Below are 27,840 nucleotides of genomic sequence, written 5' to 3'. Positions count from 1 at the left end.
TTGCTTGTGTGTGTTTTTTTTTTTAAGATTTTATGTATTTATTCATGAGAGACACAGAGAGAGAGAGAGAGAGAGAGGCAGAGGCACTGGCAGAGGGAGAAGCAGGCTCCATGCAGGGAGCCCGACGCGGGACTCGATCCCAGGACTTCAGGATCCCGCCCTGGGTCAAAGGCAGGTGCTAAACCGCTGAGCCACCCAGGGATCCCTTGTGTTGTCAATATTGTCTTGTCTTCCTAAGTTACTGACAAGTGAAAAAATTTCAAAGCATATGTTTTAGAAAACAGTATTTTTTAAAAAATATGTCTTATTTCTTGGAATTTTATAAAAACTCTAAAACTATAGTCTTAAAGTAATCTCTTAAATGGAACTGTTGATAACGTAATGCAAAAGCCTAGGAAATTGTAAGCCCAACTGAGTTGGAAATACTTGTTTTCTATTTCTGTGTAGATAATTTGGCTGATGGATGCAAAATTTGTTTTCACCATTAGCATTTATTATGCTTGCTTCAGGAGGAGTATATTGTCATAGAACTGAATATAGTGATGGATTTTTAACAATATCTTGACCCAGATGATACTGTATTACTAATACTGCCCCTGTTATTAATTTCCTCCTGAAGTAGAAAATTGTTTGTTTCTACCATACCTATCTAAACACCCACCCTCATACACATCCATGTGCACACACCCACATTTCTATTCAAAGCAGCATTGTTTCACGTTGAAAGTAACCATATAGAAAAAGAGGATACATGTCACTTAGAGAAATATATGTAAATACTATTTTTCCTCTTTGCATTTACTTTTTAAATTCATACTATATGAAAGCATTTGGAAATCTTTGGAATTTACTCTAAAGAGGTTCCAGACATGTTCATTTTGCTAATGTTCTTACTTTTTAGAGAAATACATTAAAGTGTTTAATTGTTAATCTGATATTAAATATTAACACATTTTCTGTTATCAGAAGATGTTTTAAAACATATGGAGGTGTTACTGATTTTATAACATCCCATCTATAATTTTTTTTCCCATCTATAATTTGAAGTAGCTTTTTTTTTTTTAATTTTTTTTTTATTTATTTATGATAGTCACAGAGAGAGAGAGAGAGAGAGAGGCAGAGACATAGGCAGAGGGAGAAGCAGGCTCCATGCACCGGGAGCCTGATGTGGGATTCGATCCCGGGTCTCCAGGATCGCGCCCTGGGCCAAAGGCAGGCACCAAAACGCTGCACCACCCAGGGATCCCGAAGTAGCTTTTTTTTTTTTTTTTATTGGAGTTCGATTTGCCAACATATAGTGTAACACCCAGTGTTCATCCCGTCAAGTGCCCCCCTCAGTGCCTGTCACCCAGTCACCCCATCCCCCCGCCCACCTCCCTTTTCCACTACCCCTGTTCATTTCACAGAGTTAGGAGTCTCTCATGTTCTGTCACCCTCTCTGATATTTTCCAATCATAATTTGAAGTAGCTTTTAAAATCTAAAACTACACTTAATCTTTAAGAGGCATTGAAAACAGGGATATCAAAATTTTATTTAATTTTATTTTTTATTTTTATTTTTTTGGGGGATATCAAAATTTTAGACTTTAATGTTTTAGTATATATAATGCTTAGAGTTTTTACTTAATATATCCAATGCTAGCATTCCTTTTGGAAACAGGGGCATTCCTTTTTCAAAACTAAATATTTAATGGATTTAAGATATTAGAAATTTCATCTGGTTAATATTGTGGTTATATCTCAGTATCGTAACGTCTAGGTTTACAGTTACTGTTAGTGATTTTTAGACGTAAGGGAAAAAGCATTTATCTAAAGTTAGTGGTAAAACTTCAGTTACCTCTAAAACCTCAGGGCATGGCTAATTCTGAATAACTGGATTTTCTAGATAAATTGACATTAAATACCTCAATTCTTTAAAAACATTTCATAAAAGTCTTTAAAAGTTTAATTCTTCGTGTATTAGTTTCCTAATGCTATGTAACAAAATACTGCAAGTTTAGTGGCAGAAAAAAAAATCCCCACAAATTTATTATCTTACAGTTATAGAGGTCAAAAGACCAAAATGGGTCTCAGTGAGCTAAAATTAAGGTGTTGACAGGCTGTGTTTTCTTTCTGGAAGCTTTAGGAGAGAATCTGTCCTTTTGCCTTTTCCAGCTTCTAGAGGCTGCTTGCTTTCTTTGGCTCCCATTCTTTTCATCTTCAAAGGCATTAAAGGCTACGGAGTCTCTCACATCATATCATTTTGATGCTGACTCTTTGGCCTCCCCCTTCCACAGGTAAGGATCCCTCGTTGTTACATTGGGCCTACTGGATAATCTAGGATAATCTTCCCATTTTAAAGTCATCTGATTAGCAGTTTTAATTCCAGTTAAAAAAATTAGCAGTTTTAATTAGCAGTTTTAATTAAAGTTTAAGGAAACTTTAATTCTTCACTGCCATGTTATTTAACATTATTTACAGGTTCTCAAGATTAGGACAGGGACATTGTGGGAAAGCCATTATTCTGCCTACCATCTTGCCTTCTTAAAGTGTTGAATTATGTGTACCGAATTGACTGTAACTGTGAGGATTGCATGAGGTATGAAGCCTGAATGATTTATTTTATCATCTGTTTCTCCGAAGTGACATTGAAGTCTCTTCCAGGCTTCACGTCAGCTTGGTTGATGGGTCTTCTTTGTGGCTCACTAGTACTGTTTGTAGGGGACCTCACTTCTAGCAACAGAAAAAATTTCTATGCTGGAGTCATTGGGGACCACTATTGGGAGGATATAAATGGGTGTTTGACACCCCTTCTCAGTCCTGGGAAGTACAGTGCTATTCAATAATCTTTTAGTTGTTCACTTTCTATAAAAAAAATTTCTGTTCCCATCCTTATCATTATGTTTCTCACCATTACCATATATAGTATGTCAAACTTCTGGCCACTTAGAGTGCCATTTTTTTGAGATGTCTAATTTTTGTCAGATTCTAGTTGTGTCCTGGTCTTTTCTGTCTTCTGTACCATTTGTTCTTTTGCATTTTGTATGTGGGTACAAGAGTACTTTCTTTCTTTCTTTTTAAAGATCAAGAAATGAAAGTTGAATAACTTACACAAGCATGAACATCAATGGGTGTATCAGTGTTTGAACCCAGATTTGTATTCCAGGAGAGCCCATGTTTACCACTCGACTGAATTCCTAGCCAACATTCAGTCCAAACTCTGAACTTTACTTTTGAAATCCATTTGTCACAAAATTTTAAGTAAGAGGTCTTTGCAATTAGAAGGTCATTGCAATTATGTTATATTGAACATAAATTTATTTATTACTGGGAGGATAGGAGTAAGATGGAATGATATTTTCACTCTGCCTTACCCTTTGGAAGACAAAAACAGGGGTCTGAGAGATAGTGCCTATGTTTTAGTAGATCATTAGGAAGAGTTTGTATACACCCAGTTTTCAATTTAGGAGGAGTAAGGAACTGGGCTGTTTTTGTGACATTCTTTTAAGGGAAGATAAGAGAGGAAAGAAAGGGGTGAACTGAAAGACATCAGATATAAAGTGCCTGTTTACTCTCTGTGAGTCACTCACATTCTGCTTCAAAAACATGTTAGGAATTCATCTAATCTTCCTCAGGGCACACCCACTTCCCTCTAAGCCTAGTATAGTTCACAGATAAATTGGTCTTTCTCATTTCACCACTTTTGCTGTGCAGTCACCTTGCCCAGGGGTGATTTGATGTTCTATGGCTGGCCAGACTTTTCTTATTTTGTCTCACTGTCTTCCTTATATAAATGAGTACCTGACTTACAAATATATTACCTAGTCCTAAACTTTTCCTTTTCTTGATAATATTTCATGGCTTGAAAAAGACATCTAAGGCACTAAGTACATAATGATGGTCACTTTGTTTTTTAATTCATATTTTGCTTTAATTCTCTAAGTTTCCTACATTCTTGGTTTCCACAAATGATCATTTCTAGAAAAGATCCGTTTTATGCATATTTGCTCTAACCTAAAGGTTAAGACATTGTATGCAATGTATATAATTGACCTTCATTTGCATGGTGGTACTTTGAAACAGTAGAATGCTTGCAAGCTTTATTCTTCTGTACAGTGAGGAGATTTTTACAGAGTATATGATTACTTATTAAATGACCTTTGTGTTCTTTCTTTATCTCTATTTTAATATATGCATTCTCATTTTCTAGTTAGAGTGCCAGTTTATAATTATTTCTGGAAAAGGCCATGGATGGACATGAGCTCTGACAATAGGAACTTATATCTATATGTATTTATATTTCTTTAGTTTTGAATTTTTCTTTTTGTGGAGAAGAATGCATAAAAAGTATTCTGTAGAAATCAGGATTCATAATTGGAGACTATTCTAGAAACAGGGATTTGCATGCTTCACCTGTATTGTCAACATTTTCATAAAGATCAAGAAATCTTTTATGCCTCATTGATGAAACCATAAGGATGATTGAAGTCACTTAAAGGGATTTAGCATATCTAGATAGTCTAAAATATTTAAATGAAGGAAAAGGGTTTTGAAAATCTACACACACACACACACATATATATATAATTATTATATATATAATAATTTGGAGCTGGGAAATGCAGTTAAATTCTGAAAAAAATCTTGGCTATAGCAAATGATTACTGTCTGAATCTCCTGGTTAGATGCATTTTTCTGTTTAGCTGAAGGAGACTACCTGGTACAATGGAAAGCACGTGGGCTTCAGTATCAGACAGAACTGAGTGTATATCCTGGTAACATTTTATTTCTGTATTAGAATGTGTATTATTTAACATTTCTGAAAATTCTTTTTGGGTAACATTTATTACAAGGTGCCAAAGATGCAGTTTATATGTGGCACCATGGTATAATGAAAAAAGTCTTGATTTGGGTGTTAGTCTAAGATTCAGGTCTCTTCTATTTACTAGCCATTGGGAGGGCATTAGGCAAAATTCTTTTCTTCTTTTTTTTTTTTAAATTAAATTTTGTTTATTTTTTGAATGAGTTATATATTCATATTGCTTGAAATCTAAATTTTGCAATGAAAATTCTTTTTCCTCCCTCCTGTCTCTCGTCAGCTAATTCTCTTTCATATATTGAGACATTATGCTGCTATATTTTTACAGAGGTATATTATGCACGTAAGAGCAAGATATATGTACATATTTGTCTCTTTTTCCTACAAATGGTAGATACTGTGCATACTGTCTTGTATCTTTCCGTTTTAACTTAACATTTTAAAATTTAGCTTATCTTGAGGATCTTTTTTTCTTTTTCTTTTTTTTTAAGATTGTTTTTATTTATTCATGTGACACACACACACACACACAGAGGCAGAGACACAGGCAGAGGGAGAAGCAGGCTCCAGGCAAGGAGCCTGATGTGAGACTTGAACCCTGGGAATCTGGGATCATGCCCTGAGCCTAAGGCAGAAGCTCAACCGCTGAGCCACCCAGGCATCCCTTGAGGATCTTTCTATATCAGTAATAACAACTTGCTCATTTTAAAAATAGGTACATAACATTCCATTACACTAATATACCAAAATATATTGAACCCATTTCCTATGGATGGTCAGTTAGTGTGCTCTTAACAATGTTATAATGGTTTACTTTAAATATGCTTCATTTTATACATGTGAGAGTAGATCTGTGGGATAAATATCCAGAAATGGAATTGATAGTATCAGGGGTATGTCCATTCTTCATCTTTAGAGGGGAGCAAACCTTCTGATGTCAGAGGGCTGTTTGGATAAAGTGTTGTGTGTACACTCAATTAACATTGTTTCTCTTTTGTTCCTCCTGTAGCACATATGGATATTGGAGGGCATGGGTCAGCAGAATGCATCTTGAGTCCAGCTTTTGAGTCCAGCTGTTATGAATATCAGCATTATTGTTGTTTCTTTTAATTTGCCTGTGCCCATAAAGATAGAATGAGCCATTTGGATGTCGTTACGTGGATACCCTTCTCTAGAAGTAGTTTGTGGTTTGGAAATGAAGACATTTCCAAAATATCTTTCTTTTTCTTCAAAAAGTCTAATTCTTCACAATTACTTTGTGTCTTTGACATGTCATCAAGTTAGGCCAAGATTGAAAACACTATCTTTGATTTAAAAAACAAAACAAAACACTAGCAGAGTGGAAAATAGGCACTTTTTTTGTCATCCTACTCTTCTGTCTCACAGTGTAAGTTTTCATGAAGAGTAAGAGATAGTCCTTGATGAGCATAAGAATTTAAACTGACCTTTATTTATTCCAGTGCTTGCAAGTTTTCATTGGGCTTCTTATGTTTCGGACATATGACCATGTCAGAAAAATCTTGAAAGTTTTTCTTTAAAAATTTTCTTTTAGTTTGAACTGAATTTTAAACACTTAGACCCACTGGCATTCATAATAGTCTCGAGAGTTTTGTATTTTATCTGTATGGTAGATCAGTTCTTGAATAAACTTTTCTTATAATATTCGTTCTTATAATATTGCCACTGGATGCATGGGAAGATGGTGAAAATGAGGACAAGAACCATGTACTAGAACATCTGTCACATAATTAATAATAGCTTAATCGGGGCACCTGGGTGGCTCAGTTGGTTAAGCGTCCGACTCTTGATTTCAGCTCAGGTCATGATCTCAGAGTCCTTAGTTCAAGCCCCATGTAAGGTCTATGCTGAGCAGGGCACCTGCTTGAGATTCTTACCCTGTGCTCCCCCCTCACCCCCGCTTACATGTGCTCTAGTAAATAAATAAATCTTTAAAAAATAATAGCTAAATCATTGTCCTGATTTATTTTTATCAACTCATATAATACTCATAGCATCTTCCCTGTGAAGTAAATGATGTTATTCATCATTTATACAGCAAAGTAAAAAACAATCTTTTCTTTCACAAAAGAAAGATTAGATAGCTTGCCTGAAGTCACCCCTTTAGTAAAACCGCAGCTCTTTATTTTGAACCTGGCCTGGCTCTAGAGTCCATAATTTCTATGGTACCGTACCCTTAGTTTGACACATGCCTCTTTAGTGTGGTATTTTGATGCTCTTAGGGACTATTGAAATCTAAATGACAGGCAGCCTGGGTGGCTCAGCGGTTTAGCGCCGCCTTCAGCCCAGGGTGATCCTGGAAACCTGGGATTGAGTCCCGCATCGGGCTCCCAGCATGGAACCTGCTTCTCCCTCTGCCTGTGTCTCTGTCTCTCTCTCTCTCTCACTCTCTCTCTCTGTGTCTCTCATGAATAAATAAATAAAATATTTAAAAAAAAAGAAATGAGCTCTAAATGACTTGTCAGTTTAGTTCCCTTTTACTGCCTATTTCTGACTGCCCCTTCCTTCACACCATACAAACATAAACACACATACCTTGCATAAATGCCCTATGGTCAAACTGCTATTGTAGTATTAAATTTAAATGTAGATTAAATTTAGTATAAATGTAGTATTAATTAATTAAATTTTAAGTAAATTTAGTATTTTGATTCACTTTTGTGTTTTCTGGTTCTTTTCTCTGAAGTCTGTGCCTGTTTTTTGCCACCTTGCTCTTTTTCTTTTATCACTGCCAACAGAGCTTATTACCCTCTAGTATTGCTCTATTTCATTTTGGAATCTTTTTCATCCTTGTCACCTGTTACTTATCAGCATTGCATAGAAGCTGTAAAGCTATTAAAGCACCCTTCTCTTTTGGTAAATTAAGAGTCACTTTTCTCAGCTATGTTTTATTTGCTCTGGTTGTCAGAGGTGGCTTCTTTATTATTGAAGAAGGGCTTTTTGCCAGCTACTTTTTACTCATGCATTTTTAAACATTTAGTAAGCATCCCTGGGCCAAGTTCTATACAACTCCTAGGAAAACTGAGATTGGTAAATTGTAGCATGATCTGAAGGCTTGGAGTCTGCAGAGGTCTTATCCATATCATGACTCTAAAACTTTTCAGTAAATCTTCAGAATCCTACATCTTTGGTGAAATGATAATGATATAAACACCTTGTATTTGTATAAGGGTTTGCAGAATATAAAGCTTCTATTCATATGCTTCTCTGCTGGAATCAGTGATAAAATATCCCTCATATACACAATACACACATACTAAATATATGAAAATTATACAGTGTAATATTACATAATTATATAATAATTCAACAGAATTATTACCTGAATACAGTTTCTTACTTTATTTCAGAAGGTTTGATTCAAGACCTCTTTGTGATTTTAAATATCATTCTTATTCTAAGCTATGATTGCATATAAATTATTTTTCTATATAAAATACATTGTATTTTCATTTATTTGGAATCAAAATTAAAACATTTCAGAAAGGCTTATGCATTATCTATTTAGTAGAAACATTTCAATTCTAATTTGTGAAAACTTTGAATCATGGAAGATGAGAAATTTAAAAGACCTGTTAATAAGCCTTTAACATGTGCAATTGTCCTTGCAAAATTATTTTGAGCTCTGTCTGCTGTCACACACTGAAAGATGTAAGGAAACAATGTGGCTTTGGCTAGAGCTTATCACTTCTCAGAATAACTTTGGGGTATTATCTTTAGTGGTGTTTTAGCTTAGTTGGCCCACTTCAAAATATCCATCACAGAGATACCACAGATTGACTTAAACTTTGATGACTTGCAGTTCCATAATTGTCTAATTTTGGAACTATAAAAGTTTGGAATTCTGTAACTCTCATTTTCAAATTCTATAGTATCCAACAGTAGTTCTCTGTTCTTGAGGGGTAAATGAGAATAGTTCTGATATTTGTAATTAATGATTTTTTAATGCATACTTTTTAAAAATTATATTAAATCAGGCAATGGTCTGACAATAAAAAGGCTGCTTATGGAATACTGTTATGTTCAACTTTACTTACAGGATGTTAAATCCTTAGAACTAAGGTATCCCCCAGAAAAAGATTAATGGAAACATCGATTGCTTTTCAGACTTGATAGTTGCTGCTTCAAAAGGTGTTTTACACAAACACTAAATTAAAAACAACAACAACAACAACAACAAAAAACCCTGAGAACACAATGAATTGCTTTTATTTTGGTATGCATCAACATCTCAGCATTTAGTGGTCCTGAACAGTAAAGTAGAAAACCACAGCAATTTGCCAGGAAGTCAAGCCCACCAATTTCGGGGATCTGCTATGCACACCAAGTTCTTTCTCGATCCCTGTTGAGGACCATGAGATGCAGCGGCACCAAAACCAAAGTATGCACCGAATCCAAGGTTCTTTTTGTTCCAGTTATCAGATTCCAACCTAGACCCAAATGGATTGTAAGATGACCACATGAGAACCCTGTTTTAAACTTCTTCAATTGTTAAAAGCAAAAGCAATTACAGGAAAAGAAAACAATTCATTCAGAGGGATCGTGTGGTGTGCTTACAAGTGTCTTCTGTGGCCTTTCTCCAAGTTTTACCACCGAGCACTTTGAGAAATGGCAGGTCTGAGTACCCCTGGTGACTTCTTTTCACTTTATCAAAACCTGAGCTAAAAAATGGCATCAGCTGACAATGACAGCAGAGGGTGGCAGGGCTGAGGACCCAATATTCATTCCCAGGCTGGTGGAGAATGAAGAGTAAATGTGGTTCCAAACTAAACGAGGGAAGTCAGACTTTTTCCAACCTTACCTAATGGCTTCTGGACAAAGCAAGGAAGTATTGGGTGGTGATGGTGCAAAAAAGGGACTTGAGGAGGAAGGAAAAAGCAACACCTCTCTATTAAAGTGGGAAAGAAGATATGGGGAAAGCCCTGAATTCCTCACCAAAGGCCAATTTCAGAGGGTAACAGAGGGGGTTACAATCTATGCTTCAGCCGAGGGTGGTCATGGGAAGTGGAGAAAGGATGATGGCTTGGAGGGGGGAGGGCATCATTTAAGACTTAAAAAATGAAACCGGGGGTGCAGCTGGAGCACCCCTGCACACCCAGCAGTAGTCCCACAGGCTGCAACCTGAAACCTTGATGCCTATTCTAGCAAGCCACCCCAAGCTGGAGGGCTGTTTCAGGGACAAAGGGGTGGGGGGAGGGAGAGAGGGAGGGAGCCAGCAGGAGGAGAAGGGAAGAAGGCAGAGACCCCAGGCCATGTAATCACCAGCAAGGTGATTGTGTGATGTGTCTTTTCACAGTTGAGTTAGATGTGCCCCACCCATTATGATGGGAATCTATTTAAATATACTTTCTTGATCCCAGAAGTTGAACTATGTGGACAGTGGTTACACTTGACAGGAATGATTTGTTATAGCACAACTTATATATTTCAAATGGACAAAAAATTACTATCATTTACAGTATCTTAAGATAGATGGCCTTTGAATGGGAGCTTCCTTTCCAGTACTTTTGAGGTCTACAAGACATGTCTAGAAAATGTACTACTGTGGAAAATGACTGCTTAAATCAAATTGGTGGGGGGAAGGGGAGGGCCTGTGGTTTCTCTTTGATTAATTGCTGTAACACTGTCCTTCGGGCCACCGAGGGAGTTTCATGTTTCCTTTAGACATCATTAGGTGCCAGAGCTCTTGCAGGACAACTTTGATGGTATATGAATTCTGCCATTTTGCTAGCACTGATATGGCTCTCGGGGTCCATCACTCCATTAGAACTATTAATTCCATTTATATTAATTTTTGTTACAAATCTTACAAAGGGGGGGTGCTTCTAGGTATTTAGGTCCAAATTCTATTTTAAGGTTGTATATTCGGTTTTCATAAATTGTTCTTGGAGGCCCAGTTATCATCCCTGTCTATCATGTGAGTGTCATGTCTTCGTCATCTTCTAGACCCCAGCTAACTGTGCCATCTCCTACTACTTTCTGGCCTTCCAGTTCTTTGAATAGTTGAAAATTGCGAGGGACTTTTACTCCTGAGCCCGTGGTGGCTGCTATCTTGTGTCACTGTCTATTGTAATTAATGATTTTTTAAATGTATCTTATTAAAAATTATCCATCATAATGTTTTGAGTACTTACTTGCACAAACATTTTTAGAAAGAAACTTATAAAAATAGTGTATAACCTTTCTTGGGAATACACTCTACCTGAGCTGTGAGGTTGAGGTCCTTATTGGAATAAAATTAAATAGATACAGAAAGAACTAAGAGAATAAGAAATGCAAAACAAACAAACAAAAAAAACCCAGATAAAAATAATAAAAGCTTGAACTTGACATGCTAATTTAAAAATTCAGATGAAAGTAAACACTCCAGAAGAGTTTAGAAAATTTTGAAGAATAAAGCCAATGGATCACACCCTACTTGCTTTACAATGTAAAGCATGTATCCTATGTATCACAATGTAAAGTTAAGGGCAGTGTAACATGGGTGGTTTGAGACTGCAAAATCATTTTAGTGTTTCTGCTAGAAAAGATCATTTTCATCTCAGTTTTCAAGCTAGTTTGTGTCCAGCTCAGTTTAATCCAGCACTTTTTTGTTTTTCAGTGAAACTATTTAATTTATTAACATTTATTTATTAAACTTAGGCTTCCTTTATTTTGTTTTTTATACCAACTATTCTGCCAAATGCTACAGATAGAAAAATTAGTACTCTGGATAAAGACTGTGAATTTACTGTTTGCAAGGAGCCTCATAAATTACTTGTTCCAAAGGTGGATCCTAATGAATTTATGTGTAGTCAATCAAAGGGCAATATCCCTGAGGTCCTCCAAAATTAAGGCCCTGAAACTTTATTGAATTTAAGAAGCTTGAAGCAGAGTACAGGGTTCTATACCCAGAGATTTTGACTTTAGAGTCCAGTCTTTGTCACTCTACAGCCCATAAGTTCAACCACTGGCCCTTAGTGCCTGTTTATTCCATCTCCCCAGATAAATGTTAAGAAATCTTATTCAGTTATGTGGTATTTCCTACAAAACTCAGAGCAGAGTCATACCACACAAGAGATGCTAAAATATACATAAAGGAGTAAATATACATGAGGAGTTAAATCCGGACAACATTAACAGTTACTGAACTAGCCCCTGTGTCCACTATACAGCCCATAAAAGATACAAGTGATAGCAACTGATGTCAGCATGAAACAAAAGTTCCTGTGTCGCTTAGTATAAATTGTTCTCTTAGAGGAAATTGGGAGAGTAGAAGAACTTCCCTTTCTTTACACTTTAGGAAATATGTCATTCATTCTCTGTAGAAGGACTGGTTAACTTTTTTCCATTCTGTGAACTAATTATTTCTTACATGTTAAATAGGCAAAGATGTTGCTTAGTTAGAGTGAGATTTTGACTCTGCCTGATGATTATAATGCCAGGCTAATTATTGTTCTGAGGAGCTACCTAATGCCCAATAAGAGTGTGCTTCTCTACCTGAGATGACCTGTGGATATGGACATGTGTTTTATTGCAATTATAAAACATACTTTGATGATTATTTTTTGTGTATCATCACAATTACCTGTTCTCAGAATCTGAGGAGCCTAATCTCCTTTATAAGTCTTATATTTCATTTAGTGACAACTGTTCTTGAAGGTGTAATATATACTCTAGTATAATTTTAAAATATCCACAAGTTGTCAGGTTGAGTGGCTGAGAGATTTGTTTAAAGAAATGTGGGCAGGGACGCCTGGGTGGCTCAGTGGTTTGGTGCCTCCCTTTGGCCCAGGGCGTGATCCTGGAGTCTTGGGATCGAGTCCCAAATCAGGCTCCCTGCATGGAGCCTGCTTCTCTCTCTGCCTTTGTCTCTGCCCCTCTCTCTCTCTCTTTCTCTCTTTCTCTGTCTCTCATGAATAAATAAATAAAATCTTAAAAAAAATGTGGGCAACACTTTTATGATTGGACAAAAAAGGGAGAAAATGAAAATATTGTGTGAAAGATGTTTTAAAAGCTTGAATTATGAAATGGATTATATCTGAGACTTAGAGTCTGCTTAATTTAATTTTATTTTTTTTAAAGATTTTATTTATTTATTCATGAGAGAGAGAGGGAGAGAGAGAGGCAGAGACACAGACAGACAGAGGGCAAAGCAGGCTCCATGCAGGGAGCTCAACATGGGACTGGATCCTGGGTCTCCAGGAAAATGCCCTGGGCTGAAGGTGGTGCTAAACTGCTGAGCCCCCTGGGCTGCCCAAGTCTGCATAATTTTAAAAACAAAATAAGAACAGACTAAATTCTAACTCTTTAAATATTGTCTAAACAGGAGTCACTTAAAGAGATAGTAAAATTAATTTAGTAGTATGCGTTCTGTGATCTCAGTAGAGCATTTATAGACTAATTGAATGAAAATGGATATAAATATCTCTTAAATATAAGAAAATTTACTTAGGCAAAATCTCATTTTAATATATAATATTATATATAGATATATATATAACTTTATATATCAGAATATGAAAGGAAAAAACAAAGAAAGACTAGAATCTTAGAGAAAGATCTTTTCCTCTTAAATTTTGCTTCATAAAATAGTGATATTTGATATTGACTAAAAAAAAGATTGGTATTATACCATGGAAATGGAGAAAAAGGCACTCTGGGAACATCAGGCCACATCTATGACGTAGTCATAGAGCTTGGAAAGGGTAGGGCAAGATTGGGTCACTTTAGGTCACCTGCTTTGATTAGTATACCTGGAGCAGACGGAGAGGAGCTAGAAATGTAGCGAGTGTATGTATGTTGTTGGTAGATATGTACATTTTTGTAGGCTTCCTTTATTTTGTTTTTTGTAAAGATTTTATTTTTAAGTAGTCTCCATAGTCAGTGTGGGGCTGGAACTTACATCCCCAAGATCAAGAGTTACATGCTGTACCAACTGAGTCAACCAGGTGACCCTGTTTTGTTTTTCAGTAAATCATTTTCTTATGTGATATTTGAAATTATTAGCCATGCATTCTTTTAATATGTATCACTAATGTTACTGCCTTATTTTGAATCACCAAATGTACTTCTTAGGTTAATTTTATTTTATCAAAATATTTTATGCAAATAGTAAAGGAAATATAAAGGCTTATATACAGAAAACTGAGCAGTTCCATTTTTAACCCTTCCTTTACTTGATCAGAGCAACAATTATTTCTCATGGTATTTACCTTTGTAATTTCTAAATAATAATCATCTTCTAACTCTTGAATCTTCGGTCTTAGTTATATTTACTGACTTATGGTAGGTGAGACTTTTACTTTACAGCTCTACTGCTCTTGCCAGCTTGTCAATATCATCATTTTGGAAAGATTATTTAACAATATATTTTTAAAAACCATTTTCAGTCTTTAAATTCTTACAGCAATATAAATATTCTGTGTGAGCCAAAGTTTGGGAGAATTCTGTATATTGGGATTCAGTAAGAGAGTCGACAGACACCCATAGAGAGCACTTGCTGGTAAAGTGGGCCCTAAAGGCCTGTGTGAGCCACTGCCCCTCTCCCTGCATGGATTTGCTAAGCACACTGCATCAGGGAACCTGGAGCACTTCTCTCCTTGCCAAATTACACAGCTCTTCATGTGTTGTGTTTTTATCTGCATGTTTGAAATCCAATTCTTCTATATAGAAGGAAATTAAGCATTTCAAACTATATATAGACATAGCACTGGGGGATGAATGGCCTAAGTAAGCTTGTGGGAAATGTGAAAGTATTTTTGAAAATATATTTCTTTAAAAAAAAATCTCTTCTTTCACATTCCTCAAATATTTACTTATATTGTGCCACAGTACAGGTTTTCTGCACAGATAATGTCTTTGTAATCACTTTGTCTTTGCTAGGAATGAAACACTCATCTTCCTTTTGTTATTGGCCTTATTATCTTTCTGTCATCTTTATACAGTTTTTATCATTTTATTATTTAAACCAGTTAATTGTTTTTCTTTGTGTTCCTTTTCCAGAGTATATGCTGTAATTCTTTTAGAGGCCATCTTCCATCAATAGATTACAAATTCATTTGAATTTAAGTGGCTTTCAAATTAATGCTGTTTTCCTTTTGTCTATTACCTTTTATTTCAAGTACTTTTCTGCCTAAGGAAATATTTAGTGGCTACTGTCTGTTTGTAAAACAATTACACATATAATGAAGACCATTGGGAAGATACAGAAAATAAGAAACTCATGCCATCTAGGGAAAACAAGCATCCTCATATATGTTCTTCTGTCTGACTGTATATATACACAGATTATACATCCTTCCAATGTATACTTCAGGAAGCAGAGTTGAACTAGTGATACCTGCTGTCATGAAACTGCTACACCAGCTAATAAAGGGGATAGTCCGCATAATCATATAATTATTTAATTATAATTTTGACAAATGCATATGGTATAAGAGTACAAACAGTTTTTTTTTTTTTTTAAGATTGTATTTATTTATTCATGAGAGTCAGAGAGTGAAGCAGAGACATAGGCTGAGGAAGAAGCAGGCTCCCTGTGGGGAGCCAGATCTGGGACTTGATCTCAGGACCTGGCATCATGACCTGAGCCAAAGGCAGACCCTCAACCACTGAGCCACCCAGATGCCCCAAGAATACAAACTTTTAAGGAAGGGGAATAGCATTATCAAGTTTGTGAGCGGATTTCATCTATTTAAAAAATTGACAAAACAAAAATTGGTTTCTAAATTTTTTTTTTAATTTTTATTTATTTATGATAGTCACAGAGAGAGAGAGAGGCGCAGAGACACAGGCAGAGGGAGAAGCAGGCTCCATGCACCGGGAGCCCGATGTGGGATTCGATCCCGGGTCTCCAGGATCGCGCCCTGGGCCAAAGGCAGGCACCAAACCGCTGCGCCACCCAGGGATCCCCAAAAATTGGTTTCAAATGTTATTTTTCTTTAGATGATATAGAATTGTGGTCTAGTAGAATTGAACACTAATGTGAAGAATCCTGTTTTTAACTTTAGTATGTAAACTTTTCCATTTGACTTTACTTCAGCTACTACTAAAGTGCGAAATTAGTGACATAAACTGCTTATAATGAATTTGTCTATGATAGTACCATATGATGGTTACAATGTTAAGTAGATTAAGAAAAAAAAAGATGTAAGTCTTGGTTTCAAATAAAATTCATGCTTTTAATTTCCTTGATATTATGCTCTCTCTTCATAAAGCAGATGAGTAGAAAATATACCCATTTATCAAATGAAAAAATGGAGGCATAGGAAAGACTCAGATTTCAAGTATGGTAGAAAGGACAATGAAGTGGTAGTCAACCTTTTCTTTCTGAACTTCATTTTTCCTGTTTATATATAAAGAAGATTCATCTTTATCAAATTCTATCATAAGTGTACTATGGTTGGTGGTATCACATGGCCAGTGAAATGCATTCAGAGTTTTCTGCCTATACTTGTACTTCAACAAGAGAAGCTGTGCTTTTGTTTTGTATATCGGGCCTTGAAATACATTCAAGTATAACACCAGGGGTTATAATACTGACCTACTTTGGGAATAAAAATTTGGGCTTTCAGCATGGATTCATTGCTTTACTTTTATTCTAGGTGAGGTCATAAATCACTGCTCTATTATGTTTTTCTGTAAAATGAAGTGTCAGGGTCTCTTTTTTTTCTAGTATAATAATGTAATGAGAATTAAGTTATGTAAGTGTATATTTATCTTGAAGAGTGTTTTTAATAAAACCATGTGTTTGGTTTCTGCAAGTGGTTATGATGAAATTTTTTGTCTAAAGCATTTCAGCTGTAGCAATATTTGAGTCTATGTGTAGATAGTTATGCTTAGTATTTTTGGTAAACTAAAAATTTTATATTATACAGTGAGGAATTTTGAATAGACTAGTAGGAAATTGTGATAGTTTAACATAAACCAGGTTATTATTTATCTATCAGGAAACCTAAAGAATAAAAAAGATTTTATTAATGATTTTAATGTTGATAATATATAAAGCCAGTTTAGATGATCTTTTAAGATCTATGTAATTTTTTGGTTTCTCAAGACTTTACTAAGGATTTTGTCCAATTTCAGGCACCATCCTGGTTTTCTTAGTGTCTAGTTTTATCAAACATAGACTACAGCAAATCTTTAGGTTATAGCAAACATTTTTCGTGATTCTGAAATGGTAAACTATAATTATCTGAACCTGACCTTCTATCTAGTGCTATTTTTACAAGACTGCTTTACTTCTACAAATATTCCTTCTAAATAACTTTTTTTTAATAGCCATACTCATCAATATTCCAGCACATTTTAACTGCTAGTCTCTTCAGAACTCACAGAAGACACATAATTCAGCAAGAAGAACAGTGAGTCATGTCACATCTTGTTTTCATAGGAACAGCAAAGCATAAGCATATGTCAGTGTTTGCTCTGGGGTAGGTTTCCCTAGAAAACAGATCAGTGAGATGCTAAATTGCAATTTTATGTGATAGACAGCTGAAAACAAGGCCATGTGTGAAAGTAGTCGAACTCTTAGATGTTGTGCATGTCAAAACGGGAACAAAAATTATAATGCAAGTTTAATTTCCTTATGTGATTCTCAACATTAATTGAGGTATGCAGCTCACCCACAGCCTTGGGTGTGGCCCATGAACATAGCTGCTAATTCTGATGTATAATTTTTATATTTTATTGCCATATATGACTGGGTTTTTAGATTGTAACCACTGATGAAAATGAGAGAGGAAATGTGTTGGCTATACCATGACATACATGTTTTTGGCTTTGACTATTTGTGTCATAACTTTTTTTTGTTTATAGAACTTCAGTACTTGGCAATACTTTTGGAGAAAGTTTTAATATGCTGGATTTCTTCTTGGGATTGGGAACAGAGCTTGTTCTCTGGACAGCCTGTGATATAGTTTCTTATCTACATAGACTTCCTTGCCAGTGACTGTGATGGTTTCAGAGGCATCCAAGGGCCACACTTATCCCCCAGATGTTACCTCTGAGGGCAAGTACACAATACCATGGTGAGCCTACCTGTTGCCTTTGTACCTTGGGTTCAGTAAAATGCCTGAGGGTAATTTAGAAGAAGAGAGTCATTGACTTTCCCTTGGTAATTCGATGACTTTCTCCTTCAATTAACTTTTCAGAAGCAAATGTAGCCCACCTAGCCTAGGATTGTTGCTAGTTGAAAGAACTGTTTTATTTTTTTTTTTTAAGATTTTATTTATTTATTCATGAGAGACACAGAGAGAGAGAGAGAGGCAGAGACATAGAGAGAGAAGCAAACTCCATTCAGGGAGCCTGATGTGTGACTGGATTCTGGGACTCCAGGGCTACACCCTGGGCCAAAGGCAGATGCTTAACCACTGAGCCAAAGAAGTGTTTAGAAGAAAAGAAGACTTTAGTTTCACTCTGGGGACTTAGGGATGAATGATTTGGAATGGGGTTATCTATCCCATTTCCCATTATCCCTAGTACATCCTCATTCTTATGGTAGCCAAGAACTGACATTTTCTGAAATTAGACTGGTGAGGTGGCTTTCAGAAAACAATATTGTGTGTAATGTTAAATTCTTCTCTCATAAAAGCCTGGAGCCTGGAAGAAGATGATAGTTGTCATTTATGTTCAGTTTTCATGTCATAAGAAATATTAAATACCATAACTGACACTATAATAGTGTCCATGTGGCAAGCATTGCTCTAAACACCTTACAGGCATTTTTTCATTGAGTTTTCATAATTACCCTTGATAAGAGAGATAAGTATTGTTACTGTTCTTATTTTACAAGTGAGGAAATAGAGAGCTTAAGTAACATACGCTTACTTTGTAATTTAATGTGTTTAGCCTAGCTTTTAACTTACTAGTAAGTTAAACAACTAGTAAATGGAGGAACTAGGATTAGAATCTAGGCGATCTGCTCTTAACTCTGGGAGGTACTGGACATTCTAAAGACTACACTATTTATCAAAGTGACCACACTATCTTAGATGAATTTTATTTTATTTATTTTATTTTATTTTTTTATTTCTTTATGATAGTCACACAGAGAGAGAGAGAGAGAGGCAGAGACATAGGCAGAGGGAGAAGCAGGCTCCATGCACTGGGAGCCTGACGTGGGACTCCATCCCGGGTCTCCAGGATCGTGCCCTGGGCCAAAGGCAGGCGCCAAACCACTGTGCCACCCAGGGATCCCTTAGATGAATTTTAAAATCTTTGAGGCCAGTGTTAGTGTTGGATTTATTTGCCAGTCTTTTCTGTGTCTCTTCCACCTTGTCATAGGTAATAATACATTCCCTAGGAGAAATAAAAGAATTAGCTAATATAGCCAGTCAATTTGGCCTTCTCCTAGGAAAGAACCCTGAAACAATGATACAGCTCCTGTGTGAACATCACCAAACAGCCCATTCCAGTTAGACAGCTCTAATTAAGTGAAAGTCCTTTTAATTAAAATCTCACTGTTGGTGTTCAGTTAGAACATTTTAGAAAAGCAGCCCAAAGAGTTAAATATCAGAATAGTTATGGAAGAAAAGAATCATTGTTATCTTAAAAGGAATCAGGAACTGTGATGCCAAAGCTATATAAGTAGTTTTCCATTTATTGTAAATAGTTTGCATTTTTTTAAGATCACAATATTGAGTACATTGTGTGTTTTTCTATTGACTGATTTCTGATCCTTTATGAGGTCCCAGGTCCTTCTGTGAATCTAATAAAAAGAGGAAGTAAATATAGGAATCACCAATTCCTGTTCTTTAGAGATCTTTCAGCACCAACATAAGAGAGATATCAGATGAGACAATGTGTTTTTCTTTCACTAAAGAGCCTAATATATTTCACATTATTTGTCTTATGACTTAGGTATTAGTGTTTGGCTTTTCTAAGTTTTCACACATTTTCAAATAGGGAAAATCTCCACCAATTTATAGTAAGTACTTGCTAGAGGATGTCATTGTTGGAAAGTTACATATAGTAACCTATGGTTAGCATTTCTGTTCTTCTCAGTGATTATAAATTTGTCAAAAGCAAATTTAGTGAGATTGAACTCTACAGACATACCCTAGCCAAAGCCTGTGTTAATTATTGTTATTGTTATGTCTGTTCATTTTGTTCCTTTGAGGATATAATTGGATGCAGTGTTTTTCAAAAGTTAAAACTAGTTTAATATTGTTTCATGAATGGGCTGTTTCAGTTCTGTGAACCACTATTTGTGTGATAGCCATTGTGTTTATTATATCACCTGCCAACCTTCCAGACCTTTCTGTGCTCTCTGCCTTTGAGTAAAGATTAGTGTTTCTCAAACTGAAGTTTATTATGCATTTAGTTTTTTGAGTCAGGACCAGCATTTCCCCTCCCTACTTTTTTTGTTTTTTTAAATGAAACAGACTAGAACAGAATATATTTTAACAAATTGCACATGAAAATATGTTTTATTGGTTCATATTTGTACTAGGTAGGTCATGATATAAAATATATTTCTGACTGTGTATTGTGATTAAATGGTTTACAGTGGTGGTCTACACCACTTCTACTCACTTGGCAGTCCCTGGACACTGGTGTCAGTTTTAACTATTTGCTCCTGGTCTACAATAAGGTAAGTGCTGAAACTGAGAATAAGCATTTAGAAATTTTTGAAGCAATTTGACATTTGATCAGTGGATTTGTCCCATGGAAAGCTGTAGATCAATTTGGGTATTGCTGAACTTACATTATGAGTCAACTATGTTGTGAGTTGTGTGCTGTTATGAAGCAGTATTCAAGGGTCATGTTCTAATATATTAGATTCAAACAGTGGTGGAGGGAATTCTCTCAGGACAATAAGCTTGCCTTTTGGTAAAATAGGTAAAATGTGTTGTTAATTTGCTACAGTTTTGGATTTTCTTCCTTCCATATCAGAGGTATTAGGATAGAGAATATAATTTGTAAGATTTTATATCATCCCTTTGTTAAAAGTAATACTTTAACATTGGGAATTCTAATGTAGCCTAAATTTCACAACAAAGTCCATTATATAATTAATCAGAAATAGAAGCAATACTGTTTTACCTTACAGACAAAATTCAGTATCTATAAACAAAACTAAAGTTTCTTAATAAATGTTAGTAAATTGAACACCAATAAAAAATAAATTAAAAAAAAAGTTTCTTAATAAAGGAAAAATTGAATGCATTTCAGCCCTTTCTATGTGATAGTCTATTGTGGTAGTTATATGCTAATCACAAATAATAAAAGAATGAACAAATTCATTTATTCATTTTATTTATTTATTTATTTGTTTACTTACTTATGATTTTATTTATTTATTTGTGAGAGACAGAGAGAGAGAGAGGCAGAGACATACATAGGCAGAGAGAGAAGCAGGCTCCCTGTGGGGGGCCTGATGCGGAACTTGATCCCAGGACCCCAGGATCACAACCTGAGCCTAAGATAGACACTCAACCACTGAACCACCCAGGTGCCCCTATTTTATTTTTAAGTAGGCTCCACACCCAGCCTGGAACTTAGTGTGGGGCTTGAACTCATGACCCTGAGATCAAGACCTGCGCTGAGATCAAGAGTTGGATGCTTAACTAACTGAGCCACTCAGGCACTCCAAAATGAACAAATATTTTAATGTTTTCTGGCTTTAAATTTTCCTTTTTTGATTTAGATATTATATTGAATACTTTGACCTAATTTAACGAGATTCAATGATGATGATATTGGACAGGATTCTACAGTGAACTGATAAGTGTGAAATTAGAGTCTCATCTTAATTGAATAAGGATAGACTGATTTATCTATGGCTAAAATAGTCGCATTTGATCATTAATTTTTAAATTCCTGGACTCTGAGTAACTACCTCCAGATTTTTAAAAGACCTAAACATATCCCAAATTATTTTTTGAGGGTTAAATAAGTGGAAAAACATAAGTTGAGACTATAAAGAATGAAAAGTTTTCATTCCTGTGCTCTCCACAGACAGCAGACTGACTTTGTTTTCCTAATAAGGCTGCGCTAAATACTGGAATGCTTGTCCTTTTGAATTTTATTGAAATACCTAAAAATACCCACTTTACAAAAAAAGTTTGTAATTTAATGTGTTTAGCCTAGACAAAAATAGAAAAAGAGATGTATCTGGAAAAAGTTACTGGCAAAATTGTGCCTCTGATATTAGTATAGGACAGAGAGCATATAAATGTGAACTTCAAAAAACATTCTCTTACACTTTGGATGTATGAAGAACAAATTAGGTATTTTGCTATCTTCTATTTGTGTTTTATCTCAATATATTTAAGATTTTAGGCAAGTTTCAGTCCCTCTTCCCCTTCTTTTATGGTTAGTAAGTAGGCTTATATGGTTCAAACATATATACAGGGTAATTTATTGCTCAACACTGTATTTAGATTTAATCTTCTTTAATTTCAGATGTGGATTTAACTTTCTTACAAAAATGAAGTGCTGTGATTAAGGATACTTGTTCCTCTCACTTAGAGTATAAGACCAGGTTCTTATATTGGCATAAAGTAGCTTATGTGCTCTAGCTCCCACTTCTCTCTCTGGGCTGTGCCTCTCACTGACCTCCCAGCTTTCCTAGCTCCTGTGCCTCACTGGCACATTCTTACCTTAGAGACTTTACACTTGCTATTTGGTTGACCTTGATTTCTCTACTTCAGGTCTCTGCTCAGATTTCATCTTAATAGAGAGGTCTTCTCTGACTCTTTTATATAAGATAACATATCCCTTTCCTGTCTTGCTTTACTAGACTCTGTTTTGCTTATTACCATGTGATATACTTGTTTTTAGTCTGCTTCCCCTCAAAGTAGGTAGTTTGTTTCATTCATTACTCTTGCCCCACTGCCCTACAACAACTTGGTGTGTTAGGGGCTCAGTGAGTATTTGTAGAATTTTTTTTAAGGTTTTATTTATTTATTCATCAGAGACAGAGAGAGAGAGCGAGAGCGAGAGAGAGAGAGAGAGAGAGAGAGACACGCAGAGACATAGGCAGAGGGAGAAGCAGGTTCCACGCAGGGGGCCAGATGCGGGACTTGAGCCTGGATCCTGGGATCATGACCTGGGCCAAAGGCAGGTGCTAAACCACTGAGCCACCCAGCTGTCCCTGTAGAAGTAATTAATAAATTAATGAAATTAAGGAAATTATAACGCAGGTATTGCCCTTGAACTTGAAGTGACATTGGGTATAAGACATATTGGTCAGGAATGAGAAGGTGCTTGGTTAAAATAACTTATGGTAATATATAAGGCCATACTAATAACAAATCTGGTGGTTAATGGGAACTGGATTCTGTCCATAACATAAAGGTGCGTGTGTGTGTGTGTGTGTGTGTGTGTGTGTGTATTTGTTTATAAAAAAATAAAGCTGATTCAAAAAGAATTGAACACTATCAAAAATGTATTATTAGGTGACTTAGGTATGTATGTGGGTATATTTATGGATGTAGGTATATATTTAGTTACCCAGTATATATGAATATCTAGCCAAAACCTAATTAAAAGGAACCATCATGATTATTTCTATAATCTTACATGCTCAGCATGCACTAGTGTGTCACAGGGCACAAATCAAACCTGTAGCCTGATTCATTCTGGATTATTGGTAGTATATCACCCTTGATAACTATAATGGGGACTATGATACCTGTTCCTTTATTTTCTCAAGATTGTGAAGAGGAAACAGAAACATGTAATTCATAACATACACACAGGAATGTCTTGTGATGTGGTATCTTGGGATCTACGTGGCCACTAACTTCAGAAGCTGGTTGCAATTTTAAGTAAAACACTCAGTTTAGCACCATAGATGATAATCATTATGGAACCTGCTGGAAAATGAAGTTATTTTAGAATTCTTATTGCTATGGGGAAGATACTCTGCTTATCTAGAAAAAAATATGGAAGAATAGATTAAAGGCTCCATAATACCGAGGTTTAGAGCTGCTTATAGAGAATATCGAAAACTTGCATTCAGTTCTCAGTTCTGCCTTTTTCAAATTCTAAATTGTGGTCAAATAATTTAACTCATTTGAGCTTCTCTTCCTGTATTAAAATGAGAACAGTATTACTCTCTCAAGAAAAATAGGTGATATAATTTATATAATGGGCCAAGTGAAATGATTGGCATATACTCAACAAGTGATATTTTTTCATCCATTTCTAGTTTGTTGTTTTCTCTTGAAACTTATCCTGGTAGATAATTTGGTTTGATTATAACAGTATATAATAAGAAAAATAATTTCTATAACTCAAGGGTCAGATCTTCTGTATAAGGAGTAGGAAAGTAGTCTCTATCACTGCTGACTCTGTGTCAGTCACAAAGGTGTATGACATTCGTGATCTCATTTTATCCTCAAAACAATTCCTCAAGGAAAGATTATTATCCTTGTTGTATCAACAAAGAAACTGTAGAGTTAGCTAATTTATTTTTTTGGTAACCTAGACTTGCAACCTTCATTTACCTATTTCTCCTATTTCTCAAAGAATTCCTCTCTATTAACAAAGAGCTTGGTAAGAGAAATGAAAGATAGGTTCTCTCAGTCTTTTTAGGGCTCTAAGCTTTTCCTAAAGGGAAGAAAAAAGTAAGTAAATTTATGAATTGTGCCTGCTTTTATACTACTTTTCTCCTACTCTCCATCATCTGGTGCTTATCATAAGAGTTTTCCTGAAGCATTAGTTTTATATGCATGGCTATAAGTCTCTGAAAATCCAGTTATGCATATAGTTTGTCATTGATGCCTACTTTCCTAATATGAATGAATGTTAACCACATTTGTTATTTAAGAGTATCTTAATAGTATCATTGAAAGAGCCAGAAAGATGTAGATGTATCAATGGAACTCCTGAATTTTCACAAGTAGATTATTTACTTTACAAATCCTATTATTTTTATATTAGCAATCAAGGACTATGTTGATAAAAATATTTTTTTTCTTACTGATTGGAGCTAGAAGAAAGTATATATTAAATAGAAGTGATTAGCATTGTGCCCAAAGAAAGCTATAAACCAGTAGGTTTTCAGAGAATGCAACTCTGTCATTAATTGCTTGTTTATATCAATGTTGAAAGTATTACTGTCCATTCCTAATATGAAATAAAGTATAGAGTTTTGTGGACAAGAATGAGAAAGAAGGAATTTACCCCTTTCTGCTTCTCTCACAGAATGCATAGTTCATCCTTGTTAGTTAACTCTCTTAGAATTAAAAAAATACATATTATTAATAGTTCATTCACAATATATAGCAGAAAATGAGAGAGGTTTTTATTAACCCTTATCATGTATTAGCAAATAAACTGAAGTACTGAGTAGTGGAGTTAAAAATAGTGCCTAAAATATCATCTTAATCCAATAACATTAACCCCGTCTCTTCACCAAGCTTCATCAATGCCATGTGGTGTGAATTTTATTTGAGCTGGTGATTTGGAAGTTTAGGTTGGGTCATTCAGTTGCAAGTAATACCAAAGTTCGAGATAGAGGGGTTAAAAGGAATTGACAAGTAGTGCCCAGCAACCACAGAAAGATTGATGAGGTGCTAAGCTCTCATATTTTTATTCATGTCAGTGTCTGAAGAAATTGTAACTAAGATTTTTTTATTATGCAGAATAATTGTGAGGCTTACAGTCCAAAAGAGCCATGTTCATATAGGATTATTTCCAGAAGGTTTGTTATAATGAAAACCATAAAATGATCTAAACCAGAGGTTGACCAGATTTAGCCCCCATCCTGTTCTTATGAATAAAGTTCTATTGGAACGTAGGCATGCCCACTTATTTACACTTGTCATTCTTCTTGTTCTAATGATAGAACCTTTAAGCATTAAATTGAGAGCCTATGACCCACAAAAACTAAAGTATTGACCGTCTGGCCCCTTACAGTAAAGTTTAACATTTCTTAATAGTGGGGCATATAAAATAGATTCCTTATTTAAAATTTCTACTGAAATAGTATTTTCCCTGTAAAAGAATTTTACCTATAATAAGAATACATTAGCCTGGACTTTGAAGTTCCTTTTATTTAAACTTGAACATATCTAAAATATTACACAATTTCTTTAACAGTCTTTTTGATAGAAGTTCTTTTATAAATACTAGTTAGAAAAATACGTTTTTTTCCCCTTCAGTGTTCTGAGGTTATTTTGAGTATGGACATGAGGCAGAATGGACAGATGAAAAATGTTTAAAAATGTTTTTATGGTAATAAATGTTAAGTAGAAAAAATAAATTTCTTCCATTAGAATCAGGTAGAATAATGTGAAATTTTGCATTTATCACTATATGAAACTGTCTTATTTATTGACTTATTATCTACCTCCTTCATTAGAATGTAGATTTGAGGCAGGAACCTTCTTTGCCTTGTTTGCTACTATATTCCCCTGGCTGGAACAGTGCCTGCGCCTCAATAAATATTGATTAATGGACAGATGAAAGGATAATCTCAAGTGAAAGATGACATGTAACATATAAAACTGTCACCAAAACTAGTTATTCAAATTGATCAGTATTCAGTTTACATTTCTGAAGATCTTAATAGCATCAAATTTGTGAACTTCAACCATAAAAATTAAAGCAGCATAGCATGAGAAGAAGAAATATTTGTTAATCTCTTGGTTCCTGCTGGGTGAGATGGATATATTAGAGGGAGAAAAATGGGGACATTGGCATTAAACTTGGCATTAGGAGTCCAAATTATTTAACATTTCTGAGCTTTATTTCTGAAATTAAGTATTGTATTGTATATAAGGCCTTAATTCAATGTTGAGCTCCTAGTAAGACCCCGGTAAATGGTAATGTAATGTAATGCTGATGCTATCATTATTTGTATAATGGGAAATATTTTATCACTTTAAATTTAGCTTAATGTTTCCTTGTCTATTCTCCCCCCACCTCTGAACTCCTGCCGTGCCCCCAAATAGTGTGCCATGCAGGTCAGGCAAGCTCAGTAGAAGTCTTTTCCTTCTTTCCTCCCTGTCTTGGTCTCTCCTCCTCCTGCCCTCTGTTCTTCTGTGGCTTGATTTAGAATTGGTTGAGTTTCTTCTCAAACCTCATCAACTGCTATGACCATCTGAGAAGGATCTTAGAACAAAAGCCCTTCATCCTTACGTGTGGAATCAGAGCCTCTCCCAGTCTCAAGCCAAGCCCAAGCAGAGGGGGTCCCAGCCACTCAGATGGACTAGAGCAATCCCCTTGCTTCTCTTTTCTTACCTTCTTTTTCTCATTGTTCAAAGTATGTCCAGCTTTGGGTTCTTTTTCCCTTTTGATAGGAATAAAAGATACTATGTTAGTCCCCATGGTAAGATAAAGAAGATGCAGAGCGGGAGAGAAATTGAGAGTGAGACTGTATGTATGAGTGCATGTGTATGTGGTGAACACAATATTTTATAAGCCAAAAGGTGTTATGATATAACTTTTTTGTACTTTTATTTATAGAAAATTTAATCCTTACAGATTCTCAAGTCTTTTAGAAAAAATCATAAATACATTGCCCTAAGTGGTTTAAATGTTTAAGGTTTGAATTTACAGTAGACTGACTGGAACTACAATAAAATATGGAGGAATTGTTTAAGGAGACATCCCTCTGCACAGTTGAGTGCTCACTTTTTTCCCCTCTGGAGTTGCTTTGTTATTGCAAATTGACAACTTTGCAATTAAAGTGATTAATGATGTACCCTAGTGTTTACGGGTCTTGAGGTCAGTGAGTCCAAAGATGGCCATGTTGTGGGAAACTTAGATAGAGCTCATCTCACAGAAAAGGAACTTAAAAATCCTTCTGTTTTCTGTATGATTGTTTATGAGTTAGGTATATTAGATATGGTTGAAGGAGTCATTAAGACATTATGAGTAATGTGAATAATCTTTATCAGTCTAGTTCTGTTGCTTAATTCCTCATTCTTAAATACCAATGTGAGCATTCGTTGGCTACTTTTTAAGCTGAAAGCACATTATTTTATAAAGCAGTATTATAAAAATCCATTAATTCATTATATAACTTAAATATAATACCATTCATTGGGTGTTCATAAGATGCAGTTTTGTTTGATTCCTTTGAATCT

General features: G+C 35.3%; 1 protein-coding gene and 1 pseudogene across 19 annotated transcripts in view; one reads left to right on the top strand and one right to left on the bottom strand.

The window, feature by feature from the left end:
• PDLIM5 (PDZ and LIM domain 5) overlaps window positions 1–27,840 on the top strand; it is a 217,666-nt gene that overhangs the window by 97,887 nt on the left and 91,939 nt on the right. For 3 of the 19 annotated variants that reach the window (XM_038582118.1, XM_038582117.1, XM_038582116.1), the window contains exon 1: window positions 2,089–2,276. The exons of 15 other annotated variants lie outside the window; for them this stretch is intronic. The gene's annotated coding sequence lies outside the window, so the exon portion shown is untranslated. Of the gene's footprint in view, window positions 1–2,088; window positions 2,277–27,840 lie in introns of those variants that run through there. One more of the 19 variants, XM_038582115.1, reaches the window with a different exon arrangement.
• LOC119867217 lies at window positions 10,425–27,079 on the bottom strand (annotated as a pseudogene).

This window comes from Canis lupus, chromosome 32 (assembly GCF_011100685.1).
Source record: "Canis lupus familiaris isolate Mischka breed German Shepherd chromosome 32, alternate assembly UU_Cfam_GSD_1.0, whole genome shotgun sequence".
Taxonomy (NCBI): domain Eukaryota; kingdom Metazoa; phylum Chordata; class Mammalia; order Carnivora; family Canidae; genus Canis; species Canis lupus.
This window is presented reverse-complemented; position numbering and strand designations above follow the sequence as displayed.